The 23,786-nt window shown below is 45.4% G+C and overlaps 1 protein-coding gene and 1 pseudogene across 2 annotated transcripts in view; one reads left to right on the top strand and one right to left on the bottom strand.

The window, feature by feature from the left end:
* Window positions 1-17: 17 nt before the first annotated feature.
* ZNF131 (zinc finger protein 131) overlaps window positions 18-23,786 on the top strand; it is a 105,779-nt gene continuing 82,010 nt past the window's right edge. The window contains exons 1-2 of one of the 2 annotated variants that reach the window (XM_055246606.2): window positions 18-2,685; window positions 2,870-3,115. The gene's annotated coding sequence lies outside the window, so the exon portion shown is untranslated. Of the gene's footprint in view, window positions 3,116-23,786 lie in introns of both variants that reach the window. The other variant, XM_055246605.2, reaches the window with a different exon arrangement.
* On the bottom strand, window positions 2,102-10,480 carry LOC129464628 (transcription factor NF-E4-like; annotated as a pseudogene).

The raw sequence follows: 23,786 nt of genomic DNA, 5'->3' as shown, positions 1-23,786 counted from the left end.
GAAACGATACCACAAAGAAAGTCTGAGTCTTGTGAACGAGGAATGTTGTTTTGTTCAGCGCTACCAAGAGCGCAGCAACCGAGAAAACACGGAGTCGCCGCTAGTGGCCAAAGTGAGGATGCGAAACCGCTGGCTCGGCAAAAGAGCAGAGCCGCGGAAGAGAACGCTAGCGGTGGGGCACCAGTTCGCCTTCAGTGCTCACGGGAGAAGGCAAGTTAGAAAGAACCTGAGACGTGACACTGAAAATCAGTAGAAGAAATACGCCACATTTATTCTACCGGGGAAGTCAGTGGGTAAGAAAAAAATACCGTAACATTTAAATTAAAAAATAATTAAATTTTTTAAAGCAAATATAAATGAAAACAAAATACACCGATAACCTCGCTGCCAGAACAAGATACACCAAAAAAAAAAAAAATTTGAGTATGCAAAACATACAAAGCATCCTACAAAGAAATTGCAAACAGTGTCGAATGGTGCGATCCTACCATTATATTTGTTAGCACTAAACCCGTGCCTCTTGCGCCTATCCGAAGTTTCCTCGGATTAAGAAGAAACAGCCATGGTTAAACCGGTATTTGCGACATCAACAATTATCTGTAGCCGACGTACCCCAACTTCTACATGAGTGAAAAATCGCCAGCATAGCCAGGGCGAGACTATTGCGAATTCTAACTTGGTATGATTTAAAAATTCCAGACACTGCTAAATTCTTTTAAATTGCATTCTGCAGTACCTAGATTAATACAGGAGTTATAAACCGCACGCATGGCTATAATGGGGGTTCCTATTACGGAACAGGAATTTGCTGCTACTAAAATTATGTAGGCATGGTTAAAGCCAGAATTTTCACAACTAGAAATCGCAAACTGGAATAACTCTCAACTTGCTACGGTAAGAAATAGCTAAACTCTGAATTGGTCAGACTAAGAAATCAGGAGTTTGAGACCAGCCCAGGCAACATGGCGAAAGCCTGTCTCTAGGAAGGATACAAAAAATTACCCGGGCGTGGTGGCGCATGCCTGTGGTCCCAGCTACCCCGGTGGCTGGGGTGGGAGGATCGCTTCAGCCCGGGAGGCAGAGGTTGCAGTGAACCGAGATCGCGGCACTGCACCCCATCCTGGGCGACAGAGCCGGACCCCGTATCAAGAAAGAAAGAGAAAAGAAAAAGAACCAAAGAAAAAGAAAAGAAGTCATCATCGCACAGTTAAGTCTGCCTTGCTACAGCTAAACAGTGACTTCCCTAGGACCAAGAAATCGCAGCCAGGACTTGACCGATGTTAGCCCTAAATCGGGACTTGCTTAGGCTGAGAAATCACTTTTTGGCTAGTGATTTGGACAAGAGGTAGAAATAGCAGGCACGCGAAATCGAAACTTGCTAGGACCAAGAAGCCAACTACGCGCGAAACCGCAGAGGCCTGCGACAGAGACGCCAGCGGGGCCGCCAGGGGACTGGGTTCTGGAACCCAGTGCGTCGGCGCTCGCGGCGCTGTGAAGAGACTGCGCCCGCGCAGCTCCTCTGTCTCTGGCTAGGAGGAGCGGCGGGCTCCCCCGCCCAGCGCCGGCGTCGCCCGGGAACCCCAGACTCTGCGCAACTGGCTGCGACTCCAAATCCCTCAGATCGGCTACCAGAGCGCTGCCGCCACCGAGAAAATGGAGGCACCGAGGAACAAGCTGTGCCGCGACCAAGAGAACTCGGCTTGGCGAAATGGCGGTGCCAGGACCCTAAGAGTGACGCCAGCCGGAGGAGTTCCCAAGGACAACACCTATTTTGGCGCAACCAACGGTGCTGTCAACGGAGAAAATGTCGACCCTCGGAAAAGAGAGGTTCTGCGACCGAGAAATTCGGTGCAACAAGTGCTGTGACAGAAAACCCCCCGGTCGGTGCTGCTGGCGAAAGAGCCAACAAAACGTTGGGTGCTGCCACCGTGACACCGACTTTAGGACACCGGCCTCGGATGGAGAAAGGAGGGCACGGAGCCACCACATAACTTCCTAATGTCTCCAAATAGCAAAAGTGCTAGCCGGAAACTGCCGGCTGGGTTTACCTATTGGTGCTCGCGTGGGACCAGCAGATTCGAGAAACCAGCGGGACTGGAACCTAGTACACTTCGGCAGTTGGGAAATGACTTACCAGGACAAATACTGCTTCTGGCTCGATCGTGCTGCCCATGAACATCTGCCGGCTCTGAGAAACGAGCTGCACTGTCAGTGAGAAACCGTGGGCACTGAGAAACGAGCGGACTGCAAGTGATAACTGTCCACCCAGTGCCACTACGACAAAGTGCTGCTGGCACTAATGCCACCCTCCGTCCTCAAATCAATCCCCTCCCGCCTAAGAAGACCTTTATTTTTCATAGCGAAGTCATACTGGGGGCCCCATCAACCGACCCCTTGCGATGTGCATGGGAAAAGGAGGCAGTATAGGGACCGAGAATCGGGCGGATTGGGCTGGCCCTGGGAACAAAGTAAAAGCCATCCGGGTCGACAACCGTCTTCCACTGCAAGAAACAAACCTTCCAGTGGCTGGGCTCCGCCCTTCTCCTTGGTCAGAGCCCTCCAGGCTCCTACGGGCGAAGCCAACACCTCATCCCTTTGGAACTTGAAGCTGTCAGTCCAAGACCTCCGTGGAGAGTGAAACACAATGCCGCCTGACCCAGGCTTCAGGCCTGCCCCGGCAGCTAGGTACCTCTCCCTCTCCCCTTGAAATCCTCAAAGGGCAGTTCCCGATTTCTATCACCTTTGACCTTTGAAATTCATCCCTGATGTCTTCTCCATCTTTGGGAAGTGCAATGCAATTTCAAGCTCTTGAATCTTCCCTCTCCCACATTTGTCAAATATACTGATGCTACAAACTCCTTTCTTACAGGAAGCCTCAAACTGCCATTGAGCAGAAGGAAAACATCCCTTTCCAGAACCTTTCTTGTTTTTCTAAAAATCTGCACTTTTGGAAGTGATCCCCCAGAGACCTCCAGACTCTACCATGAGTGTCTCCAGCTGAACTCATCATGTCTAATCCTCACCCTAGCTTATCCTGTTCAAATCATTTCCATCTTTTTCTGGATGAACCTGGGCGAATGTCAGACCAGAGAAGAGCACAGAATGTACCAGAGAGGTAAGAAGACCTATTTTGGGCTGTCACTTCTCACCCACTCCCAAGATGGTCACCTCCAGTCTTCCCCTCTATACCTTACCCTATCTTCAGCTAGCCAAAACCTGCTCTGGTACTTGAGGCTTCTTCAATTGCCTTCTTTTGCAGGCAGTAAAATAAAGGAAAGAGGGCAGTGTCAATAAAAGAAAAGTTACAGCCACTTTATCTAATTGAAGATACTGTGCAGAGCTTTTGAAAAAAACAAAGTATCTCACCCACCATTCCTCTCTCCGTTTCCACTCTAGTTCCTATTTTAGCAAAAATGCTGGGATCAGCACCTCTGGAGGGAAGGGGTCACTCTTCCAGGTTAGGAATGTGGACAGGAGTTATGGAGCTTACTTCCCTAAAGGAGGGGGCATTCTAGTTCCGGCATTCAGATTCTGTATGATTCCAGTATGGTGTTTGTGTGGGGTGGTCAGAGAAAGGGCAAGTCGGGAACTGTATATTCCTCAGCAAGAGACTATAAGACATTTGCATTTGGAAAGTCAGGAGAGATGCTGATATAGTTTGGCTCCGTGTCCCCATCCAAATCTCACCTTGAATTGTAATAATCCCCATGTGTCAAGGGTGAGACCAGGTGGAGATAATTGAATCAAGGGGGTGGTTTTCCCCATGCTGTTCTCGTGTTAGTGAGTGGGTCTCACGAGATCTGATAGTTTTATAATTGTCTGGCATTTTCCCATGCTGGCACACATTCTCCTGCAGCCCTCTGAAGAGGTGCCTTCCACCATGACTGTAAGTTTCCTGAGGCCTCCCCAGCCATGCAGAGCTGTGAGTCAATTAAACCTCTTTCTTTATAAATTACCCAGTCTTGGATATTTCTTCATAGCAGTGTGAGAACAGACTAATACAGATGTGGTAGAGTTGGGTGCTGGGTGGCAATGTCAAGTGTATGCAGGTTCTAGACACCAGATCAAATCTAGAATGCAAACTGTGGGACACAAACCACAAATGATGTCCAGCCTTTAATACTTTCTTTCATTGTTTGTCATATAGAAGAAGAAACAAAGAATAAAGAAAAGCAATTTTTTTGAGACAGAGTCTCGCTCTGTTCCCCAGGCTGGAGTGTAGTGGTACAATCTCGGCTCACTGCAGCTTCCACCTCCCAGGTTCAAGTTATTCTCCTGCCTCAGCTCCCAAGCAGCCAGGATTACAGGTGCACACCATCACACCTGGCTAATTTTTGTATTTTCAGTAGAGACCAGGTTTCTTTCTTTTTTTTTTTTTTTTTTGAGATGGAGTCTCGCTCTGTCACCCAGGCTGGAGTGCAATGGCATGATCTCGGCTCACTGCAACCTCCGCCTCCCGGGTTCAAGCGATTCTCCTGCCTCAGCCTCCCAAGTAGCTGGGACTACAGGCGCCCGCCACCACACCCAGCTAATTTTTATACTTTTAATAGAGACAGGGTTTCACCATCTTGGCCAGGATGGTCTCAATCTCTTGACCTTGTGATCCACCCACCTCGGCCTCCCAAAGTGCTGGGAATACAGGCGTGAGCCACCGCGCCCAGCTGAGACAGGGTTTCACCCTGTTGGCCAGGCTGGTCTCAAAGTCCTGACCTCAAGTGATCCACCTGCTTCGGCCTCTCAAAGTGCTGGAATTACAGGCATGAGTCACAGTGCCCAGCCGCAAAGTATATTTTTGTAAAACTTTATCAAGATAAACCTAGCTAAACCAATTAATAATAACAAAACTTGGGTTATTATTGACTAAAGGAAGGTGGCACAAAATGGAAACATTTTTAAACATTCAAAAAAAAAAAAGACTGGTCAGGCGCAGTGGCTCACACCTGTAATCACACTTTGGGAGGCCGAGGTGGGCAGATCATGAAGTCAGGAGATCGAGACCATCCTGGCTAACACGGTGCGAGACCATCCTGGCTAACATGGTGAAACCCCATCTCTACTAAAAATACAAAAAATTAGCCGGGTGTGGTGGCAGGTGCCTGTAGTCCCAGCTACTCGGGAATCTGAGGCAGGAGAATGGCGTAAACCCAGGAGGCAGAGCTTGCAGTGAGCCAAGATCGCACCATTGCACTCCAGCCTGGGTGATAGAGCGAGACCCTGTCTCAAAAAAAAAAAAAAAAACCCAAGGGTAGTCTTTACACAGAAGTGGTATGCACAGGTGAATTGTCTGGGAAGTCAGGTTGTTGCACAGAAGCTATGCAAGTCATAGATTAGAAAAGCAAGAATCCACATTCATGCTTTCCAGCATAGATGAGGAGATACTTTTTCTCCACCTTCTTAGATTCAATGGCTGGGCAGGGAGTGCTGTGAATTCATCTGACAACAGGCAAATTAACAGGAGAAAAGGAATATAAGTTTTTTAATTTTTTTTTTTTTTTTTTGAGACAGTGTCTCACTCTGTCTCCCAGGCTGGAGTGCAGTGGCGCCATCTCGGCTCACTGCAAGCTCCCACCTCCCGGGTTCACACCATTCTCCTGCCTTGGCCTCCTGAGTAGCTGGGACTACAGGCTCCCGCCACCATGCCCAGCTAATTTTTTTTATTTTTTAGCAGAGACGGGGTTTCACCTCCCAAAGTGCTGGGATTACAGGCGTTAGGCACCGTGCCCGGCCAAGTTTTTTAATGTTTAATGTGCATGGAGGCATCATAGAAAGAACTGAATATCCAAAAGTGTGGTGAAATTTGAGACTTTAGATACCATCTTAATGATAGTGGCAGGAGGCAGACAAATCCTAGGGGAGACAAGGGCAGGTCCCTGGTGAAACCCCACCTTCAAACCAAAGACAGTTTAAAGCATGAAAGCCAAGCTATAAGTCTCCAGTAAATCCATGGACCGGATTAAGAATCTCTCTTCCCCTTTAGCGCACTTCCCTCTGATTGATCCACACACTTCACCTAGTGCACGTTCCTCTGATTGATCCCCACACTTCACCTATTTTACATATACCTGCCCTTCCCTAATTGGTTTTTTACACAGTTGTGCCCATCTTTGAGTGGTGCCTTTGTTTTAGCCTTTTTTGCATATGCACAAACCAATCAGCATGCACTCCCCCATTCTGAGCCTATAAAAGACTGGGACCCAGCCACATTGGGAGAGAGACCATCCAACTTCTGGTGGGGAACCATCGTTGAATCCCCTCTCCACTGAGAGCTGTTTTGTGGCTCAATAAAACTCCTCTCTGCCCTTCTCACTTTTTGATTCTCAGCATAACCTCATTCTTCTTGGATGCAGGACAACAACTCAGGACCCACCTAACATGGGTACAAAGAAGGCTGTAATACAGGAAGCAGCTGTTGGGCCAAGCCAGCCCTGGAGCTGTAGGCCAGAGCGAGACCACAGGACTGACAGAGCTGTTAACACGCTGACATCTTTCGGGCTGCAGAGGGCGGGACTGAAAGAGCTATTAGCATGTTGTAACACCCATTCTGGGGCTTTGGGGTCACGGGCATCCCTGTTTGGGTGCCATCACATTCCCCTCATCTGGATGCCAGAGTCCACCATAGGAGTCACTTGCAACATGCCTGGTCCAGCCACAAGTCCCACACAGAGCCTGCTCCTGTGCTGGTGCTTGGAGCAACCAGTGGAACCCCACTCACTAGCTCACACACCCCTCCTGCCAGGGGCTGAGTGCACAGTCGCAGTGGCCATAGGATCTGCACCAGAAGGCATGCCAGGCACAGCCCAGCAAGCTGAGTAGATGGGGCATCTCCTGTGGTTAGCCTGGGCTCCAGCAAGGCCTGGGTAGGGCATCACCAGCCAGACGTCTCTGGCTGGCAAAGTTGCCGAGAAAAATCCTATGTCATTAAGGAGATGGGGAGGGGCAGAGGGGCACTTATGGAAATATGAATTTTTTTTTTTTTTTGAGACAGTCTCGCTCTGTCGCCCAGGCTGGAATGCAGTGGCGCGATCTCGGCTCACTGCAAGCTCTGCCTCCGGGGTTCACGCCATTCTCCTGCCTCAGCCTCCCGAGTAGCTGGGACTACAGGCGTCCGCCAGCACACCCAGCTAATTTTTTGTATATTCAGTAGAAACAGGGTTTCACTGTGTTAGCCAGGATGGTCTCGATCTCCTGACCTCGTGATCTGTCTGCCTCAGCCTCCCAAAGTGCTGGCATTACAGGCATGAGCCACCGCACCGGCCACAAATGATTTTTTGGAAGATAAATGGTCCTTTAGAAGAATAGATAAAAGATATGACAGTTTTTAGAGAATCTCTTTTTTGGGTAGGTTGGGTGTAATCACCCAAAGGTTTCATCTTGCCCATTGTCCACAAAGGCCAGTGCACTGAGAACAGCAGCTTTTTTGCAGCAAAGAAAGACTTTAATAATCGCAGGGCTGGCCAAGTGGAAGGACAGGAGTTCATTCTCAAATCCATCTCCCTGAGAATTCTTTTTTTTTTTTGAGACGGAGTTTCACTCTAGCCCAGGCTATAGTGCAATGGCACCATCTTGGCTCACCACAACCTCTGCCTCCCAGGTTCAAGCGATTCTCCTGCCTCAACCTCCCGAGTAGCTTGGATTACAGGCATGCGCCATCACACCCAGCTAATTTTGTATTTTTAGTAGCGATGGGGTTTCTCCATGTTGGTCGGGCTGGTCTCGAACTCCCGACCTCAGGTGATCCTCCCACCTCAGCCTCCCAAAGTGCTGGGATTACAGGCGTGAGCCACGGCACCTGGCCAGGCTGAGAATTCTTAAGACAGGATTTTTTAAGGATAGTTTGGTAAGCACGGGGCTAGGGGATGGGTTGATGTGTTGGGTACTATGGGGAACGTGGAAGTGGAGAATAGTGTGGACTTTGAAAGGATGTCTGCCTAGGAGTGGAGTTGTGCATGAGGACAGGACTAAAAAAGAGTGAGTGAAGGAAAAGGTATGCAGGGAGGAGAAGAGTGGAGGGGTGGCTCGGGGTTTGGAGACTTGCTCGTCAATTCCCACAACAGAGACTTGGGAGGACTGGGTGGGTCCTGAAAAATTAGGTAAAGCAGAGTAGGTTGCCCGGTATTAAATAAGAAAAAATACTGGCCTACCTGCCACCATTAGGGTTACCTTGTCGTAGATGAAGCAATGGTAGTTGCCGGGGCGTCCGTTCCAGGGCACCATCAGTCTTCAGTGGCAAGGCCAGTGAGATCCGAGTAGGAGGTTTTGGCCAGCTCAGGAAGGGATGGGAGTGGTCCTTGCGGGGGCTGCTCACGGTCCAACTTCCAGTGGGGTCCTCTGCAGAGAGGGCGTGGCCTGGTGGGCTTACCTGGGTTTGGGCATTGTCTAGACCAGTGGCCTTCCTTGCCATACTTGAAACATGCGCCAGGTGGAGGTGGATTGCCAGGAGGCTTCTGTGTGGAGCTGCGGCCCTGTGGGCCTGCAGGGCCCCTGATGGCAGAGGCAAGCATTTGAAACTCCGCGTGTTTTTGCCTTTAATTTTCCTTGTCATGATTGTTAAAGACTTTGAAGGCTAAATTAAGAAGGTCTCATTGTGGGGTTTGAAGGCCATCATCAGGCTTCTGAAGCTTAACACCGAGTATCGGGTGGATTGGGAAATGAACTGAAGGTTTAAAATAGTGGTTCCTTCTGGGCTGGTTGGGTCTAGGTTGGTATATTTTCTCATGACTTCAGTTAAACGAGAGAGAAAAAGGGCTGTTTTTTCATCAGGATCTTGGGGGATTTCTGAAAGTTTTTCATAGTTTATTGCTTTATGGACACCCTTTTTGAGTCCTGCAAGGAGACACAATCGTGGTCTCAATGGCGGCGTCTAGAGGCCCTGTCTTGATAATCCCAGTGGGGGTTCTGGTTGGGGACTGCCTGTGTGCCAGTAGGCTGGACAGGAGCTTGGTGATGAATTGATCAGCATGCGCCTGAGCTAGGGTCCAGATATGGTCCCCGTCTTCTGGGGTGAGGGTGGAAGAGAGGATAACGTAGAGGATATGCCAGATTAGTTCATAAGACTCGGTAAGGTACTGAAACTCCCTAATATAAGAGGTCAGGTCTTCTGGAAATGAACAGAGTCTTTTGTTAATTTGAGAGAGATCAGTGAGGGAGAAAGGAACATGAACTCGAACAATACCTTCAGTTCCTGCTACTTCCTGAAGGGGGCACTCTAGCACAGGCACTGAAGTAAGGGCGGGACATGGCCAAACATGGCACCTGAACGAGTGTGGACAGGAGAGAAGGAAGAACCTGGAAGTGGTTCCTGCTGAGTGAAGGGGAAAGGGGGGTTGAGTTAACAGGCAGTGGAGGATAGATAGGGGCGTAAGGTGGTGGGATGGGTTTACAAGCCTCAGGAGAGGGCAGTGGGTGAGGAAAATGGGTACAGGCAATACTAGAATTGTCCTGAGGAGGGGATGGTGTAGGAAAAGAAGCAGATACTGCTGACTGGGAAGATGGTGGCTGGGAAGATGGCGGTTGAGAAGACAACGAGGAAGCTTGGGCTAAAGTAGACGGTTGAGAGGAAGAGGTAGGGGTTGGGAGGGGTGGACAGCAGTCTGCTGGATCTAACGAGGAAAAAGAGGCAGGGTTAGGAGGAGAAAGGCAATCGGGGTGGCAAGAATGGAGAAGGATTTGAACAGGTGAGCGAGAATTGCAGAGGTCGGGTTGTGATCTGAGTGCAAAAAGGCCTGGACATAAGGAATTTCTCCCCATTTCTCTAGTCGTTGGCAATAATTGCTTAAGTCAGTTAAAATTGAAAAGTCGAATGTTCTATTTGCAGGCCATTTGGACCCGTTATCCAATTCGTATGTGGCCAGACTGAATTGCAAAAAAAGACAAGGCACTTAGGGTGGATATTTTGCCTGAGACCTAAGGTTTGAAGGTTTTTTATGAGGCAGCCTAGAGGGCTGTTTTTTGGAACGGAGGACCGGGAGTTTCCCATAACAGAGGGTAGGCTCGGGAGAACAGGGAAAAAGGAGACCGTCCTGGATGGCCAGAGGGAGACGATAAAAGGAGCAACCATCACTGCTACCTTTTTCATTCCTGGAACGGGATCAAATGGATTAGAGGCATCTCCCTAAGACCAGATGATCAGATGATCAGCAAGTGCCTGGCACACGCTGGAGCCTTGCTGGACCAGCGTTGGATTTTTGGACGGTAGAAACCAAGAGAGGCCATGTGGCTTTTCCCTTGTTAACTGGGCTCCTAGGGAAACTTACCAATAGGCAAGATCAGTGACCAATGTGCACGCACAGAGAGGTGACTGGAGGCTGAGGAGCTTCCTTTGTTCTGCTGCTGTGGCCTGTTCTCCAGGGTGGAGGAGTAGGTCCATGGGGGATGTGGACCAGAGCCCCTCCCTGGTTTCGGCACTAGATGTAAGGTTCTTGTATTGGTTCGAACCCCGAGAGCACGCCAAAAGACAACACGAGGAGGTGTGGAGCAACATGCTGTTTTAATGAGCATGTGGGTGCAGGTGGGCTGAGGCCTAAAATGGCATCAGCCCCAACTGAGGACGGGACAGGGGGTTTATAGTCTTCTGTAAACAGGAAGTGTCCCAGTCTACCATGACTGCTAGGTAGTACGCGACGGCCTCTTTCTCGATCTTCAGGGGTACGTGTCTTCTGGCCAGGGTACGTGTCTTCCGGCCGGCTCTCTTCCTGCTTCTGCTATCTTGCTGACACACGCTGCTGGTGCAAGTGGCCTTGTGCCTTGGGACTGGGCCTGAGAAGGGAGGAGTTACTCATCCCTTCAAGCTTTCGGTTCCCAGAGAGAATCTTTCAAGTATGAACCTGGTCTTGTGAAAGCAGAGCTCCAGTTGGGAACAGTGTATCCCGAATCCATGAATGTTATAATGGTGCTAATTTGAACCACTAAGAGGACTTGTGAGAGTCTCTTCTTTCCCAGAAAATGTGGGGAACACAGAGAGTGTCTTTCTGGATAGACATACCCAAGAAACTTCCGCTGAGGAAAGTGAAAGCAAAGCTACAACTTATCCCAGAAAGGGGAGTGCATATATAGATGGCGATAAGTAATATAGCCTGAAGTATTCACATGGATATAATTAGAGTTAGGGTTATAGTTAAGGAGGAAGGGAAGGGAGATAGAAAGAAAGCAAGTAAGAAAGGAAACAAGAAAAGATAAAACTGTGTCCTAGTTTCTTACTTGTATTAAAGTATTTTTCTAGATATCATTAACCAAGATAAGGAATCCCTAAAGAGAGGCAGGCTTGATTTAGAGTTGTCTGAGGGCTTCCAAAAGAGCTGTCTAGTGAATAAGAAGGAATCCAACCATGGAGCATCGGAGTCTAAGTTGGATGTATAGGTTTGTGTGTCTTCAGTATTGTCTTGTATTTTAAGACAGAATTAGATGTGCCCATCAGAAATGAGTGTATGGCATGAAAAAGTTGCAGATGGTAGGCCGCAGTGAACTCCAATTGTTTGGAAGGCTTAACTTGAACCTTCCTAGGCTAGAGAATTTTAAATGACTGAGATGTTTCTAATGTGCCTAGAACTTCTTTTCTGATGAGCCCAGGGAGGGCTAGAATCTCTATCAGAGTTAGTCTGAGATGTAAAGGGGATCAGGATGTGCCATCCCAATATATGCCACTTTAGCCTATGGATTATTTTGAGCAGTTAAAAAATTAGAAATAGCAGGCCTGGGCCGGGCGCGGTGGCTCACGCTTGTAATCCCAGCACTTTGGGAGGCCGAGGTGGGCAGATCACGAGGTCAGGAGTTCGAGACCACGATGAAACCCCGTCTCTACTAAAAATACAAAAAATTAGCCGGGCGTGGTGGCGGGCACCTGTAGTCCCAGCTACTCGGAGAGGCTGAGGCAGGAGAATGGCGTGAACCCGGGAGGCAGAGCTTGCAGTGAGCCAAGATTGCACCACTGCACTCCAGCCTGGGTGACAGAGCGAGACTCTGTCTCAAAAAAAAAAAAAAAAAAAAAATAGAAACAGCAGGCCTGGTGCAGTGGCTCATGCCTGTAATCCTAGCACTTTGGGAGACCGAGGCAGGTGGATCACCTGAGGTCAAGAGTTCGAGACCAGCCTGGCCAACATGGCGAAACCCCATCTCTACTTAAAAAAAAAAATACAAAAATACAAAAATTAGCCAGGCGTGGTGGGGCACACCTGTAATACCAGCTACTCAGGAGGCTGAGGAAGGAGAATCACTTGAAGCCAGGAGGTAGAGGTTGCAATAAGCCGAGATCGTTCCACTGCACTCCAGCCTGCGTGATGGGAGCAAGACTCCATCTCAAAAAAAAAAGAGAAAAAAAGAAATTAGAAATAGCAGACATATGAGGATCTCTGACCTCCCTTTCCTGCTGAAAAGCAGGGCATACATTTTGCTTTTGTAAAAAAATTTCCATTTATAAAAGCTTCAATCTCTTCCCTACCTGGAAGAGAAGGAAACTCTTCTACTCTAATACTTGAAGGGGGCCTGCCTCTCCACACCTGTGGGTATTTCTTGCAAGGTGGAGACGAGACACTGAGAAAAGAAATAAGACACAGAGACAAAGTATAGAGGAAGAAAAGTGGGCCAAGGGGACTGGCGCTCAGCAAGTGAGGACCTGCACCGGCACTGGTCTCTGAGTTCCCTCAGTATTTATTGATCACTATCTCTACTACCTTGGCGAGGGGGATGTGGCAGGACTATAGGGTAATGGTGGGCAGAGGGTCAGCAGGAAAACGTGTGAGCAAAGGACTCTGTGTCATAAATAAGTTTAAGGAAAGGTGCTGTGCCTGGATGTGCACATAGGCCAGATTTATGTTTTGACTTTACACAAACATCTCAGTGCAGTAAAAAGCAGTATTGCCGCCAGCATGTCTCACCTCCAGCCATAAGGTGGTTTTCTCATATCTTAGTAAATAGAATGTACGATCGGGTTTTACACTGAGACATTCCATTCCCAGGGACAAGCAGGAGACAGATGCCTTCCTCTTGTCTCAACTGCAAAGAGGCCTTCCTCTTTCACTAATCCTCCTCAGCACGGACCCTTTATGGGTGTCGGGCTGGGGGATAGAGGTCTTTCCTTTCCTACGAGGCCATATCTCAGGCTATCTTAGTGGGTGGAAACCTTGGACAATACCCAGGCTTTCTTGGGCAGAGGTCCCTGTGGCCTTCCGCAGTGCATTGTGTCCCTGGGTACTTGAGATTGGAGAATGGTGATGACTTTTACCAAGCATACTGCCTGCAAACATTTTTACCAAGGCACATCCTTAAATCCATTAAATCTTGAGTCAATATAGCACATGTTTCTGTGAGCACAGGGTTGGGGCTAGGGTTACAAATTAACAGCATCTCAAGGCAGAAGAATTTTTCTTAGTACAGATCAAAATGGACTTTCTTATGTCTTCCTTTTCTACATAGACACAGTAACAGCCTGATCTCTCTTTCTTTCCCCCACAATGCTTGTTTGAGGACATGTATTATCACCAGAGAGGACTTGAGACTGCATAACAAACCTTACTTGCCAGACATTTCCTAATCACTTTCTCACTGTTTACTCCCTCCCCTGATAATCACAAAGCTCCTTTTTCCTTTGACTATTCTATTCTCTTCACAATGTATCACCCCTTGTTAAATAGTATATAAGCCCCCAGCCCTAAACTCCTACTTGGGTTTTCACTTCTCTTTTGTGAAGCCTCCTTATGTATGCAAAATAAAATTTTTCTACTGTTAATCTGTCTTTTATCAGTTTAAGTGACAGGCTGGGGCTGGGTGCGGTGGCTCACACCTGTAATCCCAGCACTTTTGAGAGGCCGAGGTGGGCAGATCACGAGGTCAGATCAAGACCATCCTGGCTAACGCGGTGAAACCCTGTCTCTACTAAAAAATACAAAAAATTAGCCAGGCGTGGGTCGGGCACGGTGGCTCACGCCTGTAATCCCAGCACTTTGGGAGGCCAAGGCAGGCGGATCACGAGATCAGGAGATGGAGACCATCCTGGCTAACACGGTGAAACCCCATCTCTACTAAAAATACAAAAAATTAGCTGGGTGAGGTGGCGGGCGCCTGTAGTCCCAGCTACTGGGGAGGCTGAGGCAAGAGAATGGCGTGAACCCCAGGGGACGGAGCCTGCAATGAGCCGAGAACGCGCCCCACTGCACTCCAGCCTGGGCGACAGCAAGACTCCGTCTCAAAAAAAAAAAAAAAAAAAAAAAATTAGCCGGACGTGGTGGCGGGCGCCTTTAGTCCCAGCTACTCAGCAGGCTGAGGCAGGAGAATGGCGTGAACCCCGGAGGCAGAGCTTGCAGTGAGCCAAGATTGTGCCACTGCACTCCAGCCTGGGCAACACAGCGAGACTCCGCCTCAAAAAAAAAAAGTGACAGGCTCTACACACTGAATTTAAGAAGGTAGAGGTCAGGTTTTTTCATCATCTACAAAGGTATTCTGCTTCTAAAATGAGTTAGAACAATAGATTTGACCACAGTCAGGTGGGCATTAAGGGTAGGAAAGAAAAGTGGCTCAAAGCAGCCTGAGGAATGTAAAGTATGCAAAATTTATCAGGCTCAGAGAGACTTGAGCAAGAGCCTTCAGTGACATCCCTCTCAGCCATACCCAGGAATAATTGTTTCAAGGCATTTTGACAGGGGCAGCAACTCAGCTCTTGCCTGTAATCCCAGCTACTCAGGAGGCTGAGATGGGAGGATCACATAAGCCCAGGAGTTTGAGACTGCAGCAAGCTATAATCAGGCTACTGCATTTCACCCTGGGCAACAGAGAGAAAACCCATCTCTAAAAAATGTTAAGATAAATAAAAAATAAATAAGCAAAAAATAAATTTGGGGCCAGGCGCGGTATCTCACGCCTATAATCCCAGCACTTTGGGAGGCCGAGGCGGGTGGATCACCTGAGGTCAGGAGTTTAAGACCGGCCTAGCCAACATGGTGAAACACCGTCTCTACTAAAAATACAAAAAATTAGCCAGGTGTGGTGGTGGGAGCCTGTAATCCTAGCTACTCGGGAGGCCAAGGCAGGAGAATCACTTGAACCCAGGAGGTAGAGGTTGCCGTGAGCCAAGATCGCACCATTGCACTCCAGGCTGGTCAACAAGAGCAAAATTCCATCTCTAAATAAATAAATAAATTTTGGTTTTTTTTTTCTTTCCTGTTGTTTCCAGACTAATAGCCTAAAATGTTACCACAAGTTGGGCAATGTGAGTCTCACCCATTACCTTCTTTTTCCTGAAATTAGTGACATAAAGAAAAATGTATAGCCAACAATAGCTTATGTTATTTTAATAAACCAATGTAAAATTGTGTTTGTTTGTTTTGTTTTTGAGACAGTCTTGCTCTGTCACCCAGGCTGAAATGCACCCAGGCTGAAGTTGGAGGCTATGGTGAGCTGCACCACTGCACCACTATGGGAGGCCGAGGCGAGCGGATTGCCTAAGCTCAGGAGTTCGAGACCAGCCTGGGCAACGTTGTGAAACCCCATCTCTACTACAACACAAAAAGTGGCCAGGCCTGGCGGCGTGTGCCTATAGTCCCAGCTACTCAGGAGGCTAAGGCAGGAGAATTGCTTGAACCCGGGAGGTGGAGCTTGCAGTGAGCCGAGATTGTGCCACTGCACTCCAGCCTGGGTGACAGAGTGAGACTCCATCTCCAAAAAAAAAAAAACAAAAACAGAATATAAGGTGAAGAACCAAGCAGGGTGGCACATACCTGTTGTCTCACCTACTCAAAAGGCTGAGGCCAGAGGAGGATTGCTGGAAGTGAGTTCAAAGCCAGCCTAGAGAATATATTGAGACTTTGTCTCTAAATTTTATATATATATGGTGAATTCACCTTTACCATATCTTTTATGTACAAGCAATGGGATTGATTAGCAAGTAATGGGACTCTGAAATCAAAGGGGTAAATTTGGGTAGATCTGTATAAATATAATAACCTTGAACCCCACAAATCTCTCTAAGCTTCCTTTAAAAAATAGACTTTCTGTCTGAGTAGGTGGGTCCTTTTTTTTGTTTGAAGATACTAGAAAGTTCTTACTTGAGCAGCTCCTAAAAGAATGTCAATTCAACGGAAGTCTCATAGCCAGTATAACTAATTCTAAACCCCTAACTAGAGTCAGATACTAGGATACCCCTAAGGGACAACAATGAAATCTGAATTTGGGTGTCATTGCTTACATATCAAAACAGTTGCAAAAGATAGTTAATTTATTAGAAACCATATGAATTTCTATGAAAATGATTTTTTAAAGTGCTATATCAAGAAGACTAGAACATAATGCAGAACAAATAAAATTTACTTATATGGGTGCCAAGAATAGGAGTTCTGGGTTCCACATACATCAGCATCTAGAAGAATCTGCAGTAGGTATGGATGGTTGATTGAGGACTTTATTCAATGGTAGTCTACAAAGAATAAGACTGAGAAGTAAGAACTTTCCTGTTAAAATGGAAAGATAGAGTGAACAAGTTTAGGAATATCTCATAATCCACTGATTCCATTCTTACGTCTATATCCAAGGGAAATTCTTGCACATGTACACAAGGAAACATGGAAGAGAATGTCCATATATGTACTGTTCACAGTAACAAAAATTTGCTGAGGAGGAAGGAACTGAAAGTCCAACAATAGAGCGGATAGAAAAGAACATATTATATTCACAGAATGGAATATTTTACAAAAATCAGAATAAACTACAATATTACTTAAAATCATGGCTGCATTATGGCAACATAATATTAAGAGAAAAAGTTTAAAAGACTACATAGAACTGTCAATTGAGGAAAATGACAAGACAAGTCTCAATCATTTTAGGAGGTTTATTTGCCAAAGTTAAGGACATGCCCAGGAGACAGGTCTATGCCTTTCTCTGATGATGATTTTGAGGGCTCCAAATTTAAAGTGGAAAGGGCAGGATATTTAGAAGTGCACGGTTTTCACATAAACCAAAGGGGCAGAGGAAAAATATGAGGAATCTGCATTTTACATAAGATAACAGACAAAATGGGGTAGGGGAACAATCAGATATGCATTTGTGTCTGGTGAGCAGGGTGACTGCACATGTAAAAATAAGCTATCAATTTGCATTGCCATGGTGAAGTTTTAACAGCTCACCAGGAATTTCCTTGTGGGCAAAATATGGGAGAGGTATGTAGCTTTTCATCTTGCAGCCATCTTATTTAGGAATCAAAAGCGGGAGGCAGGTTTGTGTGACCCAGTTCCCAGCTTACCTTTTCCCTTTGGCTAAATGAGTTTGGGGTCCCAAAGTTTAATTTCTCTTCACAGAACACAATTTTATTTTATAAAATTAACAAAAACACACAATATGTAGATACATATTGATAAAAATAAAACTATGTAAAAAGGTGAACAACAGAATATTCAATTTAGTGATAAAATAACCAACTGTGGATGGTTATCTTGAATTGAAGGGTTGGAAATAAGGGATACAGGAAAATCACACACAATAAACTAAATTGGAAGATGGGCCTAATGCTAACACCAAAAATGGACCTCTTGACACTGAACGGCAAAATTGCATTTATCTATCCAGCCTCAGGAAGAGTTACACAACCTCAAGTTTCCTCAAGTGAGGCTGTGTGTTTACGAAATGTGGGGCATGGAGAAGCAAGCATAGCACAGTTTTCCAGGAGGAGTTGGCTTAATAAAAGAGAGTGGAATGTGAGGGGCCAAACTTTTCATGTGCAGATCCCCTCTCAAACTCTACAACCAGATAATTCATTAGTTTAGTGATGAGAACTAAAAGATGAGACATGAAACTAAAATTATTCAGGTATAATTGTACCTTATAGAAACTGGACAAGGGGGATGCCACTTTTCCCACTTATACAATCAGTGTATTGAACTACCCTGTGAAAAGATAAGTACAATTGCATTAATTAAGTAAACTACAACAAGGTATGGGGTCACACAGCTGTAGTCCCAGCTACTCAGGAGGCTGAGACAGGAGGATTGCTTGAGCTCAGGAGTTAAAGGCTGTAATGAGTTATAATCATGCCACTGCACTCCAGCATGCGTGACAGAGTAATACTTCATCTCTTAAAAAATAAAGAGAGAAATAAATTATAGCTTCAAACTCTATGCTATTTTGAAGACATAAAGTAAAATGATAAAAAGAGTTTAAAATAAAGGAGTGGACAAAGATACATCAGAATCTAATCAATTTTTTAAACTTTTATTTTAGGTTCAGGGGTACATTGGGTACATTTTAGGTTCAGGTGGGTGGAGGGTTGTCTTTTAGTTATGTCCTTTGTCCAGTACCCATGAAGATAAGCTGTTAATTTACATTGTTAGGGTGAAATTCAACAGAACTATTTTAGGGTAAAGATATCAAAGTCCACAAGAAATTTCCTTGTGAGCAAACTGTGAAGATGGTACATAGCCTTTTGTCTTTGTAGCTATCTATTTAGAGGAAAAAATAAGAGGCCATTTTATGTGACTTGGGTCCAAGCTTGAATTTTCCCTTTGACTTAGGGAATTTGGGGTCCTAGTATTTTTATTTTCCCTTCCTAGCTGTTATATGTAAGTTGCTCTGGTGATTTTTCCTGAAGTTTATATTGCCTAACTTCAGTTGGCAGGGCTTTAAGAAAAAGCACAATTTTAATCTTTAGTGAGTCTAACCAAGAAAAATGGAAACATTAGTTCGGAGACTTGTAGAGACAAAAATATTTAGTATTTGGTCTAAATTATAGCCAAATAACAAAAACTCAAAAACAATGGGCAGGGCTAGAGTCTAATAACAGGTGTACTACAGTGTGTTTTCTGAAATGCAATTTTTCTTTCTTTTTTTTTGAGGTGGAGTCTTGCTGTGTCACCCAGGCTGGAGTGCAGTGGTGCTATCCGCTCACTGCAAGCTCCGCCTCCCACGTTCACGCCATTCTCCTGCCTCAGCCTCCTGAGTAGCTGGGACTACAGGTGCCCACCACCACACCTGGCTAATTTTTTGTATTTTTAGTAGAGACGGGGTTTCACCATGTCAGCCAGGATGGTCTCGATCTCCTGACCTCATGATCCGCCCACCTCGGCTTCCCAAAGTGCTGGGATTACAGACTCGAGCCACTGCGCCCGGCCCCCGCAATTTTTCTTTCTTTAGTCTCATTTATACCAAAGATAAATCATAGTAAGATGAATTTATTTGTAACATGTTTTAGTCTTACTATATTTGGCCTGATTATTTGCATAAAGTATAGCAAGAATAGTGATTAGTGATATAGGCATTTTTCAAGTTGGTTGCTAGAACTTTTTCTTTCTTTCTTTCTTTTTTTTTTGAGACGGAGTCTCGCTCTGTCACCCAGGCTAGAGTGCAGTGGCGCAATCTCGGCTCACTGCAAGCTCCGCCTTCCGGGTTCACGCCATTCTCCTGCCTCAGCCTCTCCGAGTAGCTGGGACTACAGGCGCCTGCCACCACGCCCGGCTAATTTTTTTTTTTTTGTATTTTTAGTAGAGATGGGGTTTCACCGTGGTCTCCATCTCCTGACCTCGTGATCCGCCCGCCTCGGCCTCCCAAAGTGCTGGGATTACAAGCGTGAGCCACCGCGCCCGGCCTCTTTTTTTTGTTTTTGAGATGGAGTCTCTCTCTGTTGCCCAGGCTGGAGTGCAATGGTGCCATCTCGGCTCACTGCAAACTCTGCCTCCCAGGTTCAAGTGATTCCCTGCCTCAGCCTCCCAAGTAGCTGGGATTACAGGCGCCCACCACTGCACCTGGCTAATTTTTATATTTTTAGTAGAGACGGGGTTTTGCCATGTTGGCCACGTTGGTTTCGATCTCCTGCCCTCAGGTGATCTGCCCACCTCGGCTTCCCAAAGTGCTAGGGTTACAGGCATGAGCCACTGTGCTCAGCCACTAGAACTTTTTCATAAGGAATCTCAGGTCAGACTTTTAAAAGCTTCTTAAAGCTGAGAAGCCAAGCCAAAGATTTGCCATCAGACTGTGCTTATAAAACCAGTGTATAAAACTGTATAAAATATGTGTGTATAAAACCAGCGAATTCCTCTGTTTTTGAGGTTCCCAAAATATCTGGAGAGTCTTGGGCCTGTCATAAGGTGATATTATTTACTTACCACAAGGTCAGGAACCTCATAAGGGAGCCATGTAGATGAGGCACCAAGCCAGTCTTTCCAAGGGGGCTTTTTATTTCCTCTAGGAAGACAACCTAAATTGCTCAAAGCAGTCTGGTCATATCTAAAAATATATCATTTCAGTTAAAGCCTTGGTAAAATAACCAATATATCCAATTGTGAGCTGTTACAAAAGAAAGCAGATTCTTACTGAGTGTATGCAAATAACTATATTGCTATAAATTAAGAATACTCACAAATAGCTTCCAAATTTTGGAGAAATCGGGTAGAGAAAGATAAATGTTTCCTTTTTTTTTTTTTTTTTTTTGAGATGGAGTCTCACTCTGTCACCAGGCTGGAGTGTAGTGGTGTGATCTCAGCTCACTGCAACCACCACCTCCCAGGTTCAAGCAATTCTCCTGCCTCAGACACCCCAGTAGCTGGGACTACAGGCATGTGCCAGCACACCTAGCTAATTTTTGTACTTTTAGTAGAGATGGGATTTCACCATGTTGGCCAGGATGTCTCCATCTCTTGACCTCGTGATCCGCCTGCCTCGGCTTCCCAAAGTGCTAGGATTATAGAAGTGAGCCACCACGCTCGGCAAATGTTTCAATTTTATTCACAAAAGTATATTCTAACCAATTGTTGTAAACTATAAATATTAATGTTTAAAATAAAAGTTTTTCTTGACTCAAAAACAAAACACAAAAAGAATCAGCAATATTTTAAGCAAAAAAGTTACAAAAATTATTTTAGTCTTTTATCAGTTTAGTTCCATGTAATTCATTCCTGTTCTGCTTGAAGTTATCAACTTTCATGAACCTATTAACTTTGTTTACTAGAGTCTTGAAAATTTTCATGTTGTTCAATGTTATGATCTCCAAAGTTATCAAAAACCTGTATTCAAGAGTACTTGTCAGGATCCTTATTATGAATTTTTTTGAAGAAGAATCAAATTTTGGACTATAGCTGATTATAAACTGTCTTTCAAGAAGAATAAAATAAAACAATAAATGTCTATGGATGACAAAAGACTTAGAATAGCCGTAAAGACACAATTGACAGCCAGGTGTAGTGGCTCATGCCTGTAATCCCAGCACTTTGGGAGGCCAAGGCAGTCAGTTCACAAGGTCAGGAGATCGAGACAATCCTGGCTAACATGGTGAAACCCCATCTCTACTAAAAATACAAAAAAAAAAATTAGCTGGGTGTGGTTACAGGCACCTGTAGTCCCAGCTACTCAGGAGGCTGAGGTAGGAGAATGGCATGAACCCGGGAGGTGGAGCTTGCAGTGAACTGAGATTGCACCACTGCACTCCAGCCTGGGTGACAGCGAGACTCCATCTCAAAAAAAAAAAAAAAAGGACACAATTGACAAGAAAATTTGCTTATTTCTCTGCCATATAACAATTTAACACAATAATCATATGACTCATAACATAAGCCAAGACATATCATAATTTTAGGAATCTCATACAATTTTGGAGCACATATTAATAACACATTTCTGCAAATGTAACTCAAAGTTAAACACCACTCTATTTGACAGTGTTTTCCATATGATTTTTATATACCAAAATTAAAAGTTAGTTTCAGGTCAAAAAGGCTTAATTTTAGAATATAAAATTTGATTTTGAGAAGTTTGTCAACTATTAAAGGCTTAAAATACTTGATAGGAAAATAAGAAAGGTTTCAAACCCTGGATCAAAATCGAATTACACATAAGTAATCCTTATCTTACACAAATAAGTTACTCATTTAGCCAAAGTGATAATTCAAAGATTTCAAAAAGCAAAAACCCTTACTCTTTGATAGAGAGGAGACTCAGTTCTCTAAACAATCAAAAAGACAAAGACAGCATGAGGCAAGCTCTCTTTTTTCTTTTGCAATGTATTTAAAAGGTGAACAAAAAATCTTGTATTTGTTATCTCTTATATGGAAATGTTGTTAAAAAATTTTTATCTCTATATCAGTATATTATTAATGCTAAAGCTAATTTTAGTGAAACCTTACGAACAGGTCTCTCTAACCTCAGTTAGTTTTGACCACAGAAGATAAGATTTGTATAAACCTTTTATAACCTTTTATAATTTTTTAAATTTAGTTTTATCTATCATTAACTATTAAAAATTTAAAACAGTAAAACATCTAAACTAAGCTAGGTGTGGCAACTCACACCTGTAATCCCAGCACTTTGGGAGACTGAGGCCGGAGGATCCCTTGAGTCCAGGAGTTCAAGACCAGCTTGGGTAATAAACTGAGATCCCGTCTCTACAAAAAAAAAATTTTAATTAGCCAGTTATGGTTGTGTGCACCTATAGTCCCAGCTACTTGGGAAGGTGAGGCAGGAGGAACCCTTGAGCACAGAAGTTTGAGGTTACAGTGAGCTGATAACACCACTGCAGTCCAGCCCGGGCAACAGAGTGAGACCCCGTCTCAAAACCCTCAAAACTGAACAACATTTTTCTTACCAACAACTATATTTTTATGTCTTTATAATAATTTACTCCCAGGAATAGGCCGAGATGGAAAGATTCTTGTTGCCACACATGGTTAAGGATGCTGTTTGTGCATACCGTGCCTCTGGTGACTTAGAAATTTGTGGGGATCACCAGTCACAGACCTCTTAATTTGTGACACCAAGTAGGCGGATAGGACTTTTCTAGCCCTAACCAGGCAACAAGGGTTGAGGCAACCAAAAACCCTGTAGAGATGGGACTTTTTTTTTTTTTTTTGAGACAGAGTCTTGCTCTGTCCCCCAGGCTGGAGTGCAGTGGTGCGATCTCGGCTCACTGCAGGCTCCACCTCCCGGGTTCACGCCGTTCTCCTGCCTCAGCCTCCTGAGTAGCTGGGACTACAGGTGCCCGCCAACACGCCTGGCTAATTTTTTGCATTTTTAGTAGAGACGGGGTTTCACCGTGTTAGCCAGGATGGTCTCGATCTCCTGACCTCGTGATCTGCCCGCCTCGGCCTCCCAAAGTTCTGGGATTACAGGCTTGAGCCACCGCGCCCAGCCGAGATGGGACTTTTAAAGACAAACTACCTCGAGAGCTTGACACATTTGGAACAAAAAGTGTACTGCTTCAAATCTTATATGACTCTGGTTCCCAGCCATTTTCAGACTGGCCACCAGACATGATCCGAAAATCATGCCACCCAAATGTCGGAGACAGAGAGTGCTCCCACTTGGTCACAGGTCAAGCTCAAGGACATAAAACAAGACAAGAGGGGAACCTCATCCAGTTTTTATTTTGGAGACCCACAGCAAAGTTTATATGCTGCTCTGATCACAATCAAAACTGACCAGTTTTCAGGGTTGGCTTGAAAAACGGGCTTATAGGAGGTTTAGGCCCATGTTCCACCCTATGGTGTCCTTCTTTATCACAGAACAACACAAAAAGACAAAGAAGAAAACTGTTTCTGGGAGGAAAAAGACCAAACAATATGAATATTCATACCAAAAAGTACATCAGAGTTGTTAGACCCACTACTAGCCACACAAATATTTTTCTCCTATTAATCAAAATTTTGCAGAGGAAAAAGAGACATACAGTGATTTTTGCCATCCACTTGACTGGATTCAACAGAGAGAGAGACAGAGAGGCTGGTTGGTAAGAAAATCTTACCTTTCTGCCACCTAGTCAGGTCCTAGGTTCCCTTCACTGCAGTTTCCAGAACAGCAAAGAGACTTTGGGATCCTGCTGACAGCAC

This window comes from Symphalangus syndactylus, chromosome 16, assembly GCF_028878055.3.
Source record: "Symphalangus syndactylus isolate Jambi chromosome 16, NHGRI_mSymSyn1-v2.1_pri, whole genome shotgun sequence".
NCBI lineage: Eukaryota > Metazoa > Chordata > Mammalia > Primates > Hylobatidae > Symphalangus > Symphalangus syndactylus.
The sequence above is the reverse complement of the archived record's forward strand: the minus strand, read 5'-3'. Positions and strand labels throughout refer to the sequence as shown.